Genomic DNA, 6,120 nt, shown 5'->3' on the forward strand with positions numbered 1-6,120 from the left:
TACACTCCTCGATCATGTCGTGGAAGATTGTCATCATACACCTTTGAAAGGTTCCAGGTGCATTGCATAACCCGAAAGGCATGCGACGATAAGCAAAAGTACCGAATGGACAAGTGAATGTGGTCTTATCCTGGTCTACGAGATCTATGGGAATTTGGAAATATCCGGAGAATCCTTCTAGGAAGCAGTAGAACTCCTTACCCGCTAATCGTTCAAGCATTTGGTCGATAAATGGTAGCGGAAAGTGATCCTTCCTAGTGGCGTCGTTTAAACGACGATAGTCTATACAAACTATCCAACCCGTAACCGTGCGCGTAGGAACAAGTTCGTTCTTTTAATTAAGCACAACGGTTGTACCCCCTTTTTCAGTACAACTTGGACAGGGCTCACCCATGGGCTGTCGGAGATTGGGTAAATTAACCCGGCATCAAGTAACTTGACTACCTCCTTTTTCACAACATCCTTCATATTCGGGTTTAGCCTTCTTTGCCTCTGGACAACAGGTTTATACTCATCCTCTAAGAGGATTTTATGAGTGCAAAAGGAGGGATTTATTCCCAGTATGTCGGTCTTTTTCCAAGCTATTGCCTTTTGTGAGCCTTTAACAAATTAATTAACCAACCCTTGTGATCACTAGAAAGTGTAGAAGATATAATTACCGGTAATTCTGAAGTTCCCTGAAGATAGGCATACTCCAAATGTTTCGGAAGCTTCTTAAGTTCAAGAACGGGTGGTTCTTCCAAAGAAGTTTTAATACGGAACTTATCCTCCTCCTTGATCTCTTCAACCAGTTCCTCTTCTTTGGGATCTTCTTCATCACTTAATTCATCATCCGTATCCACTTTCATAAAGCTTTCAAATTCAGCATCTAAAACAAAATCATCGCTTTCATCCATAGGAACAAAACCTGTTGTATCAACCTCCAATAGTTCCTACAAATCATGCTCAACACACAAGTCTATTATATCTGTAGTGACCCGAACTTTTCCATGTTTATATATATTAATTGAGATTGATATTTACATGATTAAATGTTTCCAACATGTTAAGCAATCAAACTTGTTAAGACTTGATTAATTGAAATATGTTTCATATAGACAATTGACCACCCAAGTTGATCGGTGATTCACGAACGTTAAAACTTGTAAAAACTATATGATGACATATATATGGATATATATATATAGTTAACATGATACTATGATAAGAAAACATATCATAAAGTATATTAACAATGAACTACATATGTAAAAACAAGACTACTAACTTAATGATTTTTTTAAACGAGACATATATGTAACGATTATCATTGTAAAGACATTTAATGTATATATATCATATTAAGAGATATTCATACATGATAATATCATGATAATATAATAATTTAAAATCTCATTTGATATTATAAACATTGGGTTAACAACATTTAACAAGATCGTTAACCTAAAGGTTTCAAAACAACACTTACATGTAACGACTAACGATGACTTAACGACTCAGTTAAAATGTATATACATGTAGTGTTTTAATATGTATTTATACACTTTTGAAAGACTTCAATACACTTATCAAAATACTTCTACTTAACAAAAATTCTTACAATTACATTCTCGTTCAGTTTCATCAACAATTCTACTCGTATGCACCCGTATTCGTACTCGTACAATACACAGCTTTTAGATGTATGTACTATTGGTATATACACTCCAATGATCAGCTCTTAGCAGCCCATGTGAGTCACCTAACACATGTGGGAACCATCATTTGGCAACTAGCATGAAATATCTCATAAGATTACAAAAATATGAGTAATCATTCATGACTTATTTACATGAAAACAAAATTACATATCCTTTATATCTAATCCATACACCAACGACCAAAAACACCTACAAACACTTTCATTCTTCAATTTTCTTCATCTAATTGAACTCTCTCAAGTTCTATCTTCAAGTTCTAAGTGTTCTTCATAAATTCCAAAAGTTCTAGTTTCATAAAATCAAGAATACTTTCAAGTTTGCTAGCTCACTTCCAATCTTGTAAGGTGATCATCCAACCTCAAGAAATCTTTGTTTCTTACAGTAGGTTATCATTCTAATACAAGGTAATAATCATATTCAAACTTTGGTTCAATTTCTATAACTATAACAATCTTATTTCAAGTGATGATCTTACTTGAACTTGTTTTCGTGTCATGATTTTGCTTCAAGAACTTTGAGCCATCCAAGGATCCATTGAAGCTAGATCCATTTTTCTCTTTTCCAGTAGGTTCATCCAAGGAACTTAAGGTAGTAATGATGTTCATAACATCATTCGATTCATACATATAAAGCTATCTTATTCGAAGGTTTAAACTTGTAATCACTAGAACATAGTTTAGTTAATTCTAAACTTGTTCGCAAACAAAAGTTAATCCTTCTAACTTGACTTTTAAAATCAACTAAACACATGTTCTATATCTATATGATATGCTAACTTAATGATTTAAAACCTGGAAACACGAAAAACACCGTAAAACCGGATTTACGCCGTCGTAGTAACACCGCGGGCTGTTTTGGGTTAGTTAATTAAAAACTATGATAAACTTTGATTTAAAAGTTGTTATTCTGAGAAAATGATTTTTATTATGAACATGAAACTATATCCAAAAATTATGGTTAAACTCAAAGTGGAAGTATGTTTTCTAAAACGGTCATCTAGACGTCGTTCTTTCGACTGAAATGACTACCTTTACAAAAACGACTTGTAACTTATTTTTCCGACTAGAAACCTATACTTTTTTTGTTTAGATTCATAAAATAGAGTTCAATATGAAACCATAGCAATTTGATTCACTCAAAACGGATTTAAAATGAAGAAGTTATGGGTAAAACAAGATTGGATAATTTTTCTCATTTTAGCTACGTGAAAATTGGTAACAAATCTATTCCAACCATAACTTAATCAACTTGTATTATATATTATGTAATCTTGAGATACCATAGACACGTATACAATGTTTCGACCTATCATGTCGACACATCTATATATATTTCGGAACAACCATAGACACTCTATATGTGAATGTTGGAGTTAGCTATACAGGGTTGAGGTTGATTCCAAAATATATATAGTTTGAGTTGTGATCAATACTGAGATACGTATACACTGGGTCGTGGATTGATTCAAGATAATATTTATCGATTTATTTCTGTACATCTAACTGTGGACAACTAGTTGTAGGTTACTAACGAGGACAGCTGATTTAATAAACTTAAAACATCAAAATATATTAAAAGTGTTGTAAATATATTTTGAACATACTTTGATATATATGTATATATTGTTATAGGTTCGTGAATCAACCAGTGGCCAAGTCTTACTTCCCGACGAAGTAAAAATCTGTGAAAGTGAGTTATAGTCCCACTTTTAAAATCTAATATTTTTGGGATGAGAATACATGCAGGTTTTATAAATGATTTACAAAGTAGACACAAGTACGTGAAACTACATTCTATGGTTGAATTATCGAAATCGAATATGCCCCTTTTTATTAAGTCTGGTAATCTAAGAATTAGGGAACAGACACCCTAATTGACGCGAATCCTAAAGATAGATCTATTGGGCCTAACAAACCCCATCCAAAGTACCGGATGCTTTAGTACTTCGAAATTTATATCATATCCGAAGGGTGTCCCGGAATGATGGGGATATTCTTATATATGCATCTTGTTATTGTCGGTTACCAGGTGTTCACCATATGAATGATTTTTATCTCTATGTATGGGATGTGTATTGAAATATGAAATCTTGTGGTCTATTGTTACGATTTGATATATATAGGTTAAACCTATAACTCACCAACATTTTTGTTGACGTTTTAAGCATGTTTATTCTCAGGTGATTATTAAGAGCTTCCGCTGTCGCATACTTAAATAAGGACAAGATTTGGAGTCCATGCTTGTATGATATTGTGTAAAAACTGCATTCAAGAAACTTATTTTGTTGTAACATATTTGTATTGTAAACCATTATGTAATGGTCGTGTGTAAACAGGATATATTAGATTATCATTATTTGATAATCTACGTAAAGCTTTTTAAACCTTTATTGATGAAATAAAGGTTATGGTTTGTTTAAAAATGAATGCAGTCTTTGAAAAACGTCTCATATAGAGGTCAAAACCTCGCAACGAAATCAATTAATATGGAACGTTTTTAATCAATAAGAACGGGACATTTCAGTTGGTATCAGAGCGTTGGTCTTAGAGAACCAGAAAATTTGCATTAGTGTGTCTTATCGAGTTTGTTAGGATGCATTAGTGAGTCTGGACTTCGACCGTGTTTTCTTTAAAAATGATTGCTTAACATTTTTGTTGGAAACTATATATTTTTAACATATGAATATTATGTGATATATTAATCTCTTAACGTGTTTGATATTATGTGATAGATGTCTACCTCTAGAACAAGTCCCATTGACTCACCTAATAATAATGAAGAGTCAAATGTAAATTGGAATAATTTGTGGACTGATTCACAAGTTCCCGAAGAGGAACCGGAAGAAGAGTCGGAACCGGAAGAAGAATCGGAACCGGAAGAAGAATCGGAACCGGATGAAGAAATAGAACCGGTGGGGGAAATAATAAAACGGTTAAGTAAAAGAAAATCCTCAACCAACCGACCAAAGTTAATTATGGTCAATGGTGTTTCCGCCAAGGAAGCAAAATATTGGGAGGATTACCAATTCTCCGATGAATCGGATTCCGACGAGAATTCCGATGATGTTATAGAAATTACCCCAACTTAATTTAAAAAGGCAAAAGAAAATAATAAGGGAAAGGGCATAAAAATAGAGAAATCTAATTCCAACCCCGATGAACTTTATATGTATCGTCAACCCCCGAAGTCCTTAAGTTGTAACAATGACCCAGGAACCTCTAAACCACCAGGTTTTTCTAAACCAATGTGGACAACGACGGTTCGTATTAGGGGAACATCATATATCCCTAGAAACTTGGCAAAACGAACCAAAACCGAAGAAGAAGAAACGAGCGAGTCGGAATAAGATAGTTGTATTCGTGTGGTGTAATATATGGAATATAGTGTTCTTATGCTTTATGATATATGTAAAAATTGCTTGTATTAATAAGTATTTTTTTTATGAATCTAACTCTTGTCTATTTTACAGTTTAAAAATACAAAATGGATAGACAACCCAATATTTTAAGAGACCTACCCGGAGACATGATTGATGAAATCTTGTCTAGAGTCGGCCAGAATTCTTCGGCACAACTATTTAAGGCGAGATCAGTTTGTAAGACATTCGAAGAACGTTCCAAGAATGTCTTGGTTTATAAGAGACTTTCGTTTGAAAGATGGGGGATATCACATTGGGAAACCCATAAGTTACGATGTGTTTACTTTGACGCATATATTGCGGGGAACCCAAATGCTATTTTACGCAACGGGTTAAGAAATTATTTTGACTCAATATATCCGAATATTGGACTTCGTGATTTAGAAAAAGCGGCTAACATGCAACATAAAGAAGCATGTTATGCTTACGGATTAGTAATGTTCGCTTCTCACCAAAGTGAGAACAAGAACATCGGGCTACAACTATTAAACAAAACGTTTCCACAAGTGACGGAGTCGGTAATTGGGGTAAGAAATGAGGTTTTTAGATTATTACGGGACTGTTGGACATTACGTAACCCTCGTCCCTTTGATGACGTTACAACACGCTGTCTTATCAACGGCCATAACGGTTATGTTGCACAAGACCAAGGATGGGAAGTAGTCCTAGTAAAACCAGAATGCATGACTTGTTTCTGGACGTATGAATTACGTGTCTTTATTGCCTTTGCTGAACGACTTGTGTACTAGCTAGAATTGTCTTCACAACTATCTTGTATCAAAGTTATTGTGTGTTATATTTCATGCTTTATGTAAAATAAGCGGTATTGTAAGTTTGTAAAATATTGTATAAAAGTTTGAACGCGAAATATTATTATAATCAGTTTTTTCATATAGAATTGTAGTAGTTGAATTGTATATTAGCTACTAAGTATGAACTTAACGGGTAGGTACTACCCGAATTTAAACTTATAAAACGCTAATATGAAGAAAAAGCTTTTAT

Source organism: Rutidosis leptorrhynchoides, chromosome 10 (genome assembly GCF_046630445.1).
Source record: "Rutidosis leptorrhynchoides isolate AG116_Rl617_1_P2 chromosome 10, CSIRO_AGI_Rlap_v1, whole genome shotgun sequence".
Taxonomy (NCBI): Eukaryota; Viridiplantae; Streptophyta; class Magnoliopsida; order Asterales; family Asteraceae; genus Rutidosis; species Rutidosis leptorrhynchoides.